Source organism: Lampetra fluviatilis, chromosome 27, assembly GCF_964198595.1.
Source record: "Lampetra fluviatilis chromosome 27, kcLamFluv1.1, whole genome shotgun sequence".
Lineage (NCBI taxonomy): Eukaryota > Metazoa > Chordata > Hyperoartia > Petromyzontiformes > Petromyzontidae > Lampetra > Lampetra fluviatilis.
The window spans coordinates 5074411-5087517 of record NC_136301.1 but is presented as its reverse complement, the minus strand read 5'-3'; positions in this window follow the sequence as shown (position 1 = coordinate 5087517).

Here is a 13107-nt window from a genome sequence, read left to right as displayed (position 1 = left end):
GTCATCGGCGTTGGCAGCGAGCGGCAAATCGAACTCGGGGTCAGCCGGGTTCGTAGCGCAGCGTAGCGCTAACCGCTGCGCCACCGCTCCCACTCACAGCGCCGCATTAAACCGTTCGGCACACACCTTGTGCGTGTTGACCGAAGCCACCCACGCACCGACACCACCATTAGCATCGTTCATTCCGTTGCAAGCAAGTGCACAGTCACTGTGTTGCATACCACCATCATCACCATCATCATCAGCAGCAGCAGCCATGGTCTACACACTGCTGGATAAAGCCTCCCCGCACGCCGTCACGGGGACATCTATGAACATTACTGGACATCTGTGTGGGGGGAGGGGGGGGAACAGCTTCATAGCTCATGGGGCTCCTGCGCGTTTAAATATTCTCATGACTCTGATTCTGTCACCATCGCTGACCGCATCACGCTCCATCTCCGCGATGGACGAACTCTCTCTCTAGGGAATATTCCCCTTCCATTAGCTCAGTGGTGCTTAAACTGGAGGGGCATGCACCCAATGGGGGTGCGAGATGTCCTGACAGGGGGGGGGTGGTGGGGGGGGGGGAGGTCCGAGACACGGACAGATTTTTTTTTTTGTAAATTATCGAAAACACAAATTAAGCACGGACGCGTACGTCCAACTACTTTGTTTAATCAAACCCTATGTATGTATTAACATTGTACACGTTTTAATTATCATTGAGAACCAAATGGGTGCAAGGCTGCAGTAAAGGTTAAGAACCACTGCACTACACTATACACTACACTTCTATACACTACACTATACACTACACTTCAATACACTACACTATACACTACTATACACTACACTATACACTATATACACTGCACTACTATACACTACTATACACTACACTATACACTACACTACTATACACTACACTATACACTACACTTCTATACACTGCACTATTATACACTACACTATACACTACACTATACACTACTATACACTACACTATACACTACACTTCTATACATTGCACTACTATACACTGCACTATACACTACACTATACACTGCACTACTATGCACTACACTATAAACTACACTACTATACACTACACTATAAACTACACTACTATACACTACACTATACACTACACTTCTATACACTACACTATACACTACACACTATACACTACACTATACACTACGCTATACACTACACTATACACTGCGCTATACAATACACCAGTGGTTCTCATTGCCAGATTGTTTTTAGAAGGTAAATCATCGAAATGCAAATTAAACACGGGCACGTAAGCACAACTTACAGTACTTTGTTTCATCAAACCTCTGTGTTTATTAATGTTCTGCATTTTATTTTACGACTGAGAACCAAATGGGTGCAAGGCTACACTGCAGGTGAAGAAGCGCCGCTTTAGCTGATGCACAGTAAAACGTGTCGCAATCACGGCTGAACGATTAATCGATTTCAAATCGAATTCGCAATTTGAAACAACGCGATGAGCAAATTGCAAAGGCTGCGATTTTTTGCGAGTTGAAAAGTCATGTTACTTTATCATTGGAATTGTTTTATTATTTTTTATTATTATAACTTTATTTATTAACTTAACACTTGTTCTATGTTTCATTGTTCTATTTCAATTAAACATTTTTATAAATACAATTTGGAAGCAATTCATATCTTTTAAGTTCTCATCCTTGCATTGGAATATATAGAGCAGTTCATATGTTGATGGTATCACGTGGTAATGCTCCATCACATGTTTTAAATCTATTACACAGTGAATATTGAACTGAAGCTTGACTTTAAAAAATATTTAATCACAAATCAAATCGAAAAATCTGTCAGAAAAATCTCAATTAGATATTTCCCCCAAATCGTTCAGCCCGAGTCATAACGATGCTGTCCTCCAGCCAAGGATGACGATGATGACAATTATATATATACACACATGGGTATTTATATAAATTATGAATAAGCTGTGGAGGGAGTTGCTGAAATATATAGCCAAGAATTACAATTGATGCAGTGGTTCACGGCGTGGTCATTGCTCATTCTGACAATGCTGACGCTGCTGCTGATGATGATGATGACGATGATTACATATTTCATATTCTTAGGTTTTTTCGGTAAAGTCGCGTAGATAAAAATGTTTAATTAATAAAAGTAAAATAAAAAAATAAAAATCACGACGTTTCGGAGGCAACACAAGCTTCCGTCTTCAGGTGGAACCGTCACAGCACGCTTGCTGTATCAAGTAAGAGAAATTCCAAGAAAACAGTCCTTGTATATATACTGGTTGAGGGTGGGAGGAGCCAAGGTAGGCCCTGAAAATTATTATTGTGAGGTTCGGTGCGGCTGAAGCACGCTGTTAGGAATGAGCCTTTGGTGTGTAAACTAGGCGCGGATGATGTAAAGGTGCGTGTGAATGCCCCTGAACCTTTTGTTATGTAGAGGTGGTTACATTACTGTTGTTTTTTTTTCGATTTAAAGCTTTCGTGACTGCAGGCATTCATCTTCTTGGTTCTTTCGGTAAAGTCACGTAGAATGGAAATAATAAAATAATAAAAATAAAACATAATAACATAATTCTCACTATTAATTATTTTATTATGTTTTATTTTTATTATTGTATTATTACTGTTGTTTGTTGAGTTTTTTATTTGTTTGTTTGTTTACACAATTGCCGAGTAACAGACCCCCCCACCCCACCCCCCAAAAAGTGCCCAAAAATCGTCAAGCGTTCACCGACAAGCAGCGTTACCGTCCACGTCGTCGTGGATATCACGAATAATAATAATAATGATGAGTGACACACGAAGAGAAATCACGAACACCCCCCACTACCCACTCCCATACTGTGCACGATGGCCTCAATTCGTGAGGCCCAATCTCAGCACTGGGAGCATCTCTGAGCTTTAAGCTCGGAGACAAGGAAGTGATGATGGGGGGAGGTGGGGGGGGTCATTGCTAAACGTTGTAACAGCCATAAATACCCGAGGCCCAGAACGGCAATGACCTGGCCCCACCCTCCTCTCCTCCCCCCCAAAGGGGCCGTCCATAAATGACGTCACGCGATTTTGGACGATTTTTAACCCCCCCTCCTCGTCACACGGCGTCACAAAAAGTCAGACCCCACCCTGAAATATGACGTCACAAAGCTCTGCCCCCCCCCCCAAAACCATATTTCCATTTTGAAAATAAAACATGCTTCAAATCGCTTTAAACTATTGTCATTGTAGCGCGTATTTAATGTGGCGCTGCACTCTGATGTTGTCGGAGAAAACATTTATTAAAAAGTCTATTTAATTAAGTAAAATGTGTTGTCTATATTTATTTAAAGTTGCGCATTTTGATGTGACGTCACATTTCTCAACCCCCTCCCCCTCGTCACACATCGTCACAAATGTCTGACCCCCCCCCCCCAGGTGCGTGACGTCATTTATGGACGGCAACAAAGAAGATCCTTTCCTCTACCCCCCCCCGCCTGATGGCGTAGATGTCCCTGGTAATGCGGTCCAGAGCGTTCGGATGAACGCAATGTATGAGGGAAGGCGGGGAATGAAACATTTTATTTAAACAGGAAAAATGGAGTATGTGACGCGTTGCTTGAATTGATGCGAGGTTATACTGGTAGGAACCACCTGGTCACCCCGTAGTGCCCTTATAAAACTCAACGTTTAACCTACTCACGCCGGCTTGTGCCCGCCCTCACAGTCGGGCATATTTGCGGAATACACCACGCCGCCGTTGACCCTGGCCATTGACCGAGCAACCCAACGTTCCTACCAGCTCCCTCCGCAGGACAATGTGTTAATAACAACGATAGCAATGATCTGCGGCCCATAGAGTCGCTCTGCTCCAAGCCGCTGTGAGTCTCGTAGTGCTGTGCGTGCGACGAGCAATCCAACGTTCCTACCAGCTCCCTCCGCAGGAATATTGATTGTATACTGGAGGAATCCGATTAGCTATAAAGCTTTTTTTTTTGTTTTAAACAGATATCCAGTCGGGCCGGTCAGAAGGTTACAACAACAAACACAAGCAAAAAAAAAACACGATGGAAGAGCAAAGTCTAGGAAAGGTAAACAAATCACTTTTAAAAATATATTAAAATATAACGAAGCTGTTTTAAAAGTCTCGTCAAGTAAAGAAGCGACCACGCCACAAATGATTGCTCAACAAAATTGGCCTTTCAAGTGGAAATTTAAAGCAGCTAAAATTGTTTTTTTATGCGTATTTCTAAATGATCCGTAAATTATAATACCCCCCGCTGGAAATGAGTGTGCAGGTGCTATTTGAGGAGAATGATTAGGCAAAGCAAACACACTTTCAAGTGCATGGCACCCACGCGCGTATGTTCAACTTCTTTCGCACATTAACAAAAAGTTAAAGTTTCCGTCAGTAGATCCCACGCTGTAGCGGGTGCAATATTTGCAGACTTCTTTGTACGAATTTTTTTTTTGTTTGGGTTAGATCGCGTAAATATATAAATGTGTCGTTAAAAACCGCCACCATCCGACACAGCCAACTAGCAAGGGCTGTCACGTCAACAGAACGTGGCCAATTCGTCACTAGTACAGCACTAGTGTATAGTGTAGTGTATAGTGTAGTGTATAGTGTAGTGTATTGCGTATAGTAGTGTATAGTAGTGTAGTGTGTAGTAGTGTAGTGTATAGTATAGTGTAGTGTATAGTAGTGTAGTGTATAGTGTAGTGTATAGTGTAGTGTATTGCGTATAGTAGTGTATAGTAGTGTAGTGTGTAGTAGTGTAGTGTGTAGTAGTGTAGTGTATAGCATAGTGTAGTGTATAGTATAGTGTAGTGTATAGTAGTGTAGTGTATAGTGTAGTGTATAGTGTAGTGTATTGCGTATAGTAGTGTAGTGTATAGTAGTGTAGTGTGTAGTAGTGTAGTGTATAGTGTAGTGTATAGTGTAGTGTATAGTAGTGTGGTGTATTGTGTAGTGTATAGTAGTGTATAGTGTAGTGTATAGTAGTGTAGTGTATAGTGTAGTATACTAGTACAGCACACCGGTGTGTTGGAATTAATTACTGTAATTGCTGGCGAAACGTCGTACTCAGAGTGTAAATGTTGTGGCTTGGCTCTCCAACACACCGGTTAGTGCTGTACTAGTGACGAATTGGCCACGTTCTGTTGACGTGAAAGAACCAAGAAGAGGAAAAACAAAGTTCAAGAAAAATAAAATTTTATTTTTACAAGTCTAACAACAAATACAAATTCAGCATTCACAACTGAAATGGCTGTGTCCACACTGCTCACGCTCTCGTTCGATGCCACTTTCCTCTCTTTGCCTTGTGCCAATATGCTCAAGTAAATGGCCACGTCTTTCGGTCACCAAATCTCTTGCGAAGTTGCTGTCAAGCCATTCTCTGTTAGCTCTTCCCCCATCGGGTTCCGTCCATTAATTTTTAACAAACAACACACTTCCCATGTCCCTGTTGTTTGTCCATCCTGCACGTGTGTCCGTCCAGTGGCAGGTTCCTTCTCCTCACTACCTGCATCATCAGGTATGGCGAAACTTTTTCTAAATGTTTCGATTTAAAGCTTTCGTGACTGCAGGGATTCATCTTCTTGGTTCTTTCGGCAAAGTCACGTAGAAGGGAAATAATAAAACAATAAAAATAAAACATAATAAAATAAAATTCTCAAGACGTTTCGGCCACAACACAAGCAGCCGCCCTCAGGTGAAGACAGAACTGCTAAGCTTGGCAGCGACTCTAAGATTAAAATACGCTGCCAAGCTTAGCAGTGTTCATTGGAGCGCTGTCTTTCAGACAGCTCTGTCTTCACCTGAGGACGGCTGCTTGTTTTGTGGCCGAAACGTCGTGAGAATTTTATTTTATTATGTACTAATTTTTATTGTTTTCTTACTTCTACGTTGGCCACGCTTTGGGTCCAGGGCATCCTTCTGCAGGATCATTGAAGATTCGTTCATTTGAGAAGACCTCCTCCTCATGGTACCTCTGTTCCTTCTCCGAGCCAGCAGAGGGCACAATGGCATAAGCCCTCTGTGATGAGGAGTATGTGAAGGAGGAGGAGGGGGGGGGGACGTTCAAAGCGAACTTTGCAACCGATAACCGTTTTCAGAATCTTTTTTGCCGGTTCTGAAAGTCGGGGAAACCGGTAAATCGTTGCCAGCGGTGTGCTCGTAATGAACGCACTATGCTATACAATAAACTACACTATACACTACACTACTATACACTACACTATACACTACGCTATACACTAAACTATACACTACACTACTATACACTACGCTTTACAATAAACTATACACTACACATTCTCAGGTTTTTTCGGTAAAGTCACGTAGTTAAAAACATTAAAACTAATGAAAGTAAAATAAAACAAAACAAAATAAAATTCACGACGTTTCGGAGGCAACACAAGTCTCCGTCATCAGGTGGGACCGTCACAGCCGAATTAGCTGCATCAAGTGAAGCAATGATTCAAGATGTAATCCCTTATAAGCAAGTTGAAGGGAGGTGGAGAGGGGGGGGGGGAGCTTATCAGGCTGTGGTAGCCAATGAATGGAAACGTATCGGGAGGGAGGAGGAGTGGTGATCAAAGACTGCACGCAGTGCTCAACACAATGAATGGAGACGTGTCGGGACGGAGGGCGAGCGGCGATCAAAGACTGCACGCAGTGCTCAACACAATGAATGGAGACGCGCCGGGACGGAGGGCGAGCGGTGATCAAAGACATCACGTAGTGCTCAACACAATGAATGGAAACGTGGCGAGCGGTGATCAAAGAACAATGAAGAGATTACTGTTAAACACTGTGGATGTTAACACTCGGTGAAGTAAATTAAAATAGTGCCTGTCAGATAAGATGGTCCAAAAAGTGTAATTAAGTCTTTTTTGCGTGGTTAATAACATCTTTCCAGTGATTACTGAGTTTGTACCCATCATCACGGTTGAAATTATGTCTGTGTTTGTATATTTGTATGGCTTCGTGTACAAACCTTTGATGGTAGCCCGGAGGTTTGCAGAGAACCTTGGTCTCGGAAAAGACAATTTCATGAGAGCCCGCCGAGTTGTAGCAATGATCGGCAACGGCCGAAGAATCAGTTCTGCCGTGTTTCAGATCTGACTTGTGCTCGCGGACACGATCAGCAACATGACGTTTTGTTTCTCCAATGTAGCAATCACCACAAATGCAACTCAATTTGTAGACTCCAGGATACTGTAAGTCAGGAACGACATCCTTCACAGATGGAATCAGATCACGGATTTTATGCACTGTACTGAATCGGACTTGGATCTTATGTTTGTTTAGAATTTTGGAGATCTTTTTGGTCACGCCTGCTATGTATGGTAACGTGATAGTTTTGGTCAGAGTTTCATGTGGTTGTTTCTGTGTGGTGGGAGAGACAGCTTGGCGGATAGTGCGGTCAGAGTATCCGTTCATCCTGAGGGCCCGATGTACATGTCTTAATTCATCAGTCAGGTGGTGTTGGTCAGAAATGCCATGGGCTCTGTGGTATAGCGTTTTGATGAGAGAATTCTTTTGAGATGGGTGGTGGTGGGAATCCGGTTTCAAGTAGGAATTTGTGTGGGTGGCTTTCCTGTAGACAGAATGTCCCAAGGATCCGTCAAGCCTCCTCTTAAACAGAATATCCAAGAATGGTAGTTTACCGTCTTTCTCCACTTCCATGGTGAATCTGATAGATGGGTGTCTAGAATTGATGTGGTCCAAGAAGTGGTTCAATGCTGGGAGGCCATGTGGCCAGATGACGAAAGTGTCATCCACATATCTCTTCCACAGGGAAGAACGCAGGGTGGATGTCTGGATGGCGTCTGATTCAAACTTTTCCATGAACATGTTGGCTATAACTGGTGACAAGGGGGAGCCCATAGGGGTACCCTCATTCTGTTTGTAGAAGGTGCCATTCCAGGTAAAATAGGTGTTGGTGAGGCAATGCCTAACCAGCGCAGGTACATCAGAATTCAATCCATGTTGGACTAAGTCCTCAATTATTGTTAGGGTGTCCGGTACTGGGACTTTGGTAAACAAAGATACTACATCAAAGCTGACGAGGATGTCATCAGGAGATAGTACCATGTCCTTAACCATAGAGACTAATTGGGTTGAGTTGAGTACTGCCGAAGAGGTCTTGCCTGTGAAGGGGAGCAGAGTATCTGATAGAAAACGGGCTAGTTTGTACGTCGGAGAGTTTATCGTCGACACGATGGGTCGTAGCGGGGTGCCTTCTTTATGGATTTTGGGAAGACCATAGAGTCTGGGAGGTCTTGCCGCCGATGGTTTTAGAGAGGGACGTTTGCTTGGTTCGATTAGGGAAGTCGAACTCGTGATGATACTGTTGGTTTTTGTCGTTAGGCTTTTAGTGGGATCGTTTTTAATTTTGGAGTAACTCCCATCATTAAGCAGGTCCAGGATTTTGTTGTTGTATGAATCTTTATCCATGATGACCGTGGCATTGCCCTTGTCTGCCGAGAGGATGACTATATCATCTCTCTTTTTTAAATTCGCGAGTTCAGAGCGTTCGTTTTTGCTGATGTTACTAGTGGGTTTCTTAGCATTCTTAAGAATAGTAGCTATTTCAGCTCTTGCTACATCCGCATGGATGTGTCCTATGCCTCTGAGGGCTACATCAATCTGAGAAATCATATCCTCTACTGGTATATATTTAGGGGTGACGGCGAAATTTAGTCCTTTGGCCAGTACCGTTTTTAGATTGTCAGAAATTGGAATGTTACTCTGATTAATCACGGTCTTGTTAACATCTAGCTTTGCGATGTGTGGCTCTGGTTTCAAACCTCCGGGCTACCATCAAAGGTTTGTACACGAAGCCATACAAATATACAAACACAGACATAATTTCAACCGTGATGATGGGTACAAACTCAGTAATCACTGGAAAGATGTTATTAACCACGCAAAAAAGACTTAATTACACTTTTTGGACCATCTTATCTGACAGGCACTATTTTAATTTACTTCACCGAGTGTTAACATCCACAGTGTTTAACAGTAATCTCTTCATTGTTCTTTGATCACCGCTCGCCACGTTTCCATTCATTGTGTTGAGCACTACGTGATGTCTTTGATCACCGCTCGCCCTCCGTCCCGGCGCGTCTCCATTCATTGTGTTGAGCACTGCGTGCAGTCTTTGATCGCCGCTCGCCCTCCGTCCCGACACGTCTCCATTCATTGTGTTGAGCACTGCGTGCAGTCTTTGATCACCACTCCTCCTCCCTCCCGATACGTTTCCATTCATTGGCTACCACAGCCTGATAAGCTCCCCCCCCTCTCCACCTCCCTTCAACTTGCTTATAAGGGATTACATCTTGAATCATTGCTTCACTTGATGCAGCTAATTCGGCTGTGACGGTCCCACCTGATGACGGAGACTTGTGTTGCCTCCGAAACGTCGTGAATTTTATTTTGTTTTGTTTTATTTTACTTTCATTAGTTTTAATGTTTTTAACTACGTGACTTTACCGAAAAAACCTGAGAATATGAATCATTGCAGTCACGAAAGCTTCAAATCTAGAATTATACACTACACTATACACTACGCTATACAATAAACTACACTATACACTACACTACTATACACTACACTATACACTACGCTATACACTAAACTATACACTACACTACTATACACTACGCTTTACAATAAACTATACACTACACTATACACTACGCTATACAATAAACTACACTATACACTACACTACTATACACTACACTATACACTACGCTATACACTAAACTATACACTACTATACACTACGCTTTACAATAAACTATACACTACACTATACACTACGCTATACAATAAACTACACTATACACTACACTACTATACACTACACTATACACTACGCTATACACTAAACTATACACTACACTACTATACACTACGCTTTACAATAAACTATACACTACACTATACACTACGCTATACAATAAACTACACTATACACTACACTACTATAAACTACACTATACACTACACTACTTTACACTACACTATACACTACACTATACACTACACTATACACTACACTAAACACTACACTATACACTACACTATACACTACGCTATACACTACACTATACACTACGCTATACACTACACTATACACTACACCACTATACACTATACACTACACTATACACTACTATAAACTACACTATACACTACACTATACACTACTATACACTACACTATACACTACACTACTATACACTACACTACTATACAGTACACTATACACTACACTATACACTACACTACTATACACTACACTATACACTACACTACTATACACTACACTATACACTACTATAAACTACACTATACACTACATCAGTGGTTCTAAACCTGGGTTGCACGCCACCCACTGGGGGTGCGAGATGCCCTTTCTGGGGGGGCGGGGAGGGGGCTGCGAGACACGGCCACATTTGTATTGTAGAAGGTGAATAATCGAAGCACAATATTCTTAGGTTTTTTCGGTAAAGTCACGTAGGTAGAAAATTAAAATTAATAAAAGTAAAATAAAAGAAAAATCACGACGTTTCGGAGGCAACACAAGCTTCCGTCTTCAGGTGGAACCGTCACAGCCCGACAGCTGTATCAAGTAAATGAGAGATTACTTGATACAGCTGTCGGGCTGTGACGGTTCCACCTGAAGACGGAAGCTTGTGTTGCCTCCGAAACGTCGTGATTTTTTATTTTGATTTTATTTTACTTTTATTAATTTTAATTTTCTACCTACGTGACTTTTCCGAAAAAACCTAAGAATATGAATCCTTGCAGTCACGAAAGCTTCAAATCTAGAATCGAAGCACAAGTTAAACACGGGCACGCAAGTACAACTACTTTAATTTCATCACACCCCCTCTATGTATTTATGAACATTGTACATTTGTTTAACGATTAAGAACCAGAGCGGTGCAAGGCCGCAGTCAAGGTGAAAAATCTGCCGAGCTAGAGGGAGGCCTTTCTTCTTCGCTGGCCAGCACGTCTTGGGGAAGGCACACAGAAGTGCAGTACAACAATGGCTATTCCCGCGGTACCCTTTGCTGCTCACGCAGCGTATCACTGCGCACACGTGTTCAGTCATCGGACGTGACCAGGCGTGCGTGCGTGCGTGCGGTCACACGTAAAGCCGGCCACACGTACGGAAACTTACATTCGGGACTTCATTCGGAACAGTCGCAGAGTTCGCGAGGAAGGAGATTTGACGGAACTACGTCTGAGGTCGAACCTTCCAGTCACACTCGATGGGCACTGCACACTTTCCCCCACACCCCACTCCCCCACCCCGGCGCCAAGGAGAGAAATGTTCATCGCGTGGCTGGCGGTCAAACCGATCAAACCGAGCTTTAGAATTCTCGGGAGCTGGGATTTGCCAGATGAAGCGAACTTCTCAAATGTAACGCTGCACAATCGGCGACGGCTAGCGGTGGGGGGGGGGGACCTCTGGTGAAGCGATGAGAAGTCTAGATTGTATTGATCGATCGATCGATTGATCCGACTGGGCCTAGACCGCATCAGCTCCCAACCGAGTGACGTTTTTGCTGGTCGCTGCGGGGGCGGTGATGGTGACGGTCAGTCGAGGAGAGGCTCAGATGTCACCTAGTTTCAGCTTTAAGTTTAATTTATTTGGTCTAGCCCTGTGAGCCATTCGGCTTTTGAATCGGGTGCAACCGCAACAAACAAAAAACAAAAACATGAACAAGAAAACATCTTAAAGTGACAATGCGCAAACAGAAAATGCCAGGAAAAAACTGCAAAGTCTTCCAGAAAAAAGGCACCGTACACCAACGCTGTGTGCAAAAATCCCAGTGGGATGCAAGTCAAACAACAACAACAACAACCACAAGACAACTTAGATTAAAGCCACTCGGCACCCAACGAATCGCAGCCATTGCCAGGAGATGAACTCGGGTCGAGGTCGGAAAATGTTTACTGCGCCATCGCCCCAATCTCGAGCGTGGCCTTTGCACTCACTGGCTGTGGCAAGTTAAGTACATTGTCATTTGTGAACGCGTCTTTAAGAGATTGGCCAGATAAGTAGACGGGTGGCTTGTGGTTTATTTTTAAATCCTTTATATTAAGTTCGCTTGCTTGCTTAGGACCGTGCAAATCTTTCGGTCGTTTTTTAACCCACTTCCCGTGATCCAATCGAGCTGAAATTTTCCACACAGACTCGTTGTGCGTGACAATTCATGTTCGTGAAAATTTTTTTGCAAAGTTTTACACTTTTTAGGACAAAAATATTATATTTAATTACGAATTGCTTAATGGTGCCATGCAATCATCTGACCCATAGGTGGCAACCATCTCAAGCCAGAGGACGAGAGGACTCTAGCCGCCACGCATATAAAGGATTTATAGTGAAAAACTTTGTTTTTACGGGTTAATTTTTTTAAAGTAACATTCGGGTATCATCACGAGGCCTCCTTTGCCAGTACCAAAATATACTAATATGGGTTTTTCCCCTTTTTTCTGCCAACAAAACTGACACCTTTTGCAAGGAATCATATTTACATTAACCACTATACTTGCGTGCGCCTTTTGGCGTCATCTGGTCGAACACCGTATGAGACTAGGCTCTAAGAAAAGCTGTCTCTGGTGTGGACCAATCAGTTTCAAGGACAATGCATAACTTAGCAGAGTATTGTTTTTCGTTTGCATTTGACTGCAAGTATTGTGGTTAATGTAAATATGATTCCTTGCAAAAGGTGTCAGTTTTGTTGCCAGAAAAAAGGGGGAAAACCCTATTAGTAATATTCGGGTACGTGGGCATTTTCAGGTGACCGGTCAAAATTTCGCTGCACTCGAAAAAGGGGCCGGTTTCAATCGCGCTGAGGAATATTTTTAATCTGGATTCGGATCCAAGGATTTCAGCTGCTGTGCACGGCTCGGCATCTCCCGGTTGACCATTGTAAACCCGTTTGTGGCGTTCGGTGATAAACTCTCTAGAGTCTCGGTGCTGCTGCTGCCCCATATGTCACTGCGATGATCGCCGCTGTCACTCTGCTTAATTGTAAAAAAGAACACCATTTGAAGTTGTTGTTGCGAATTTTGCATTGAAATTATCT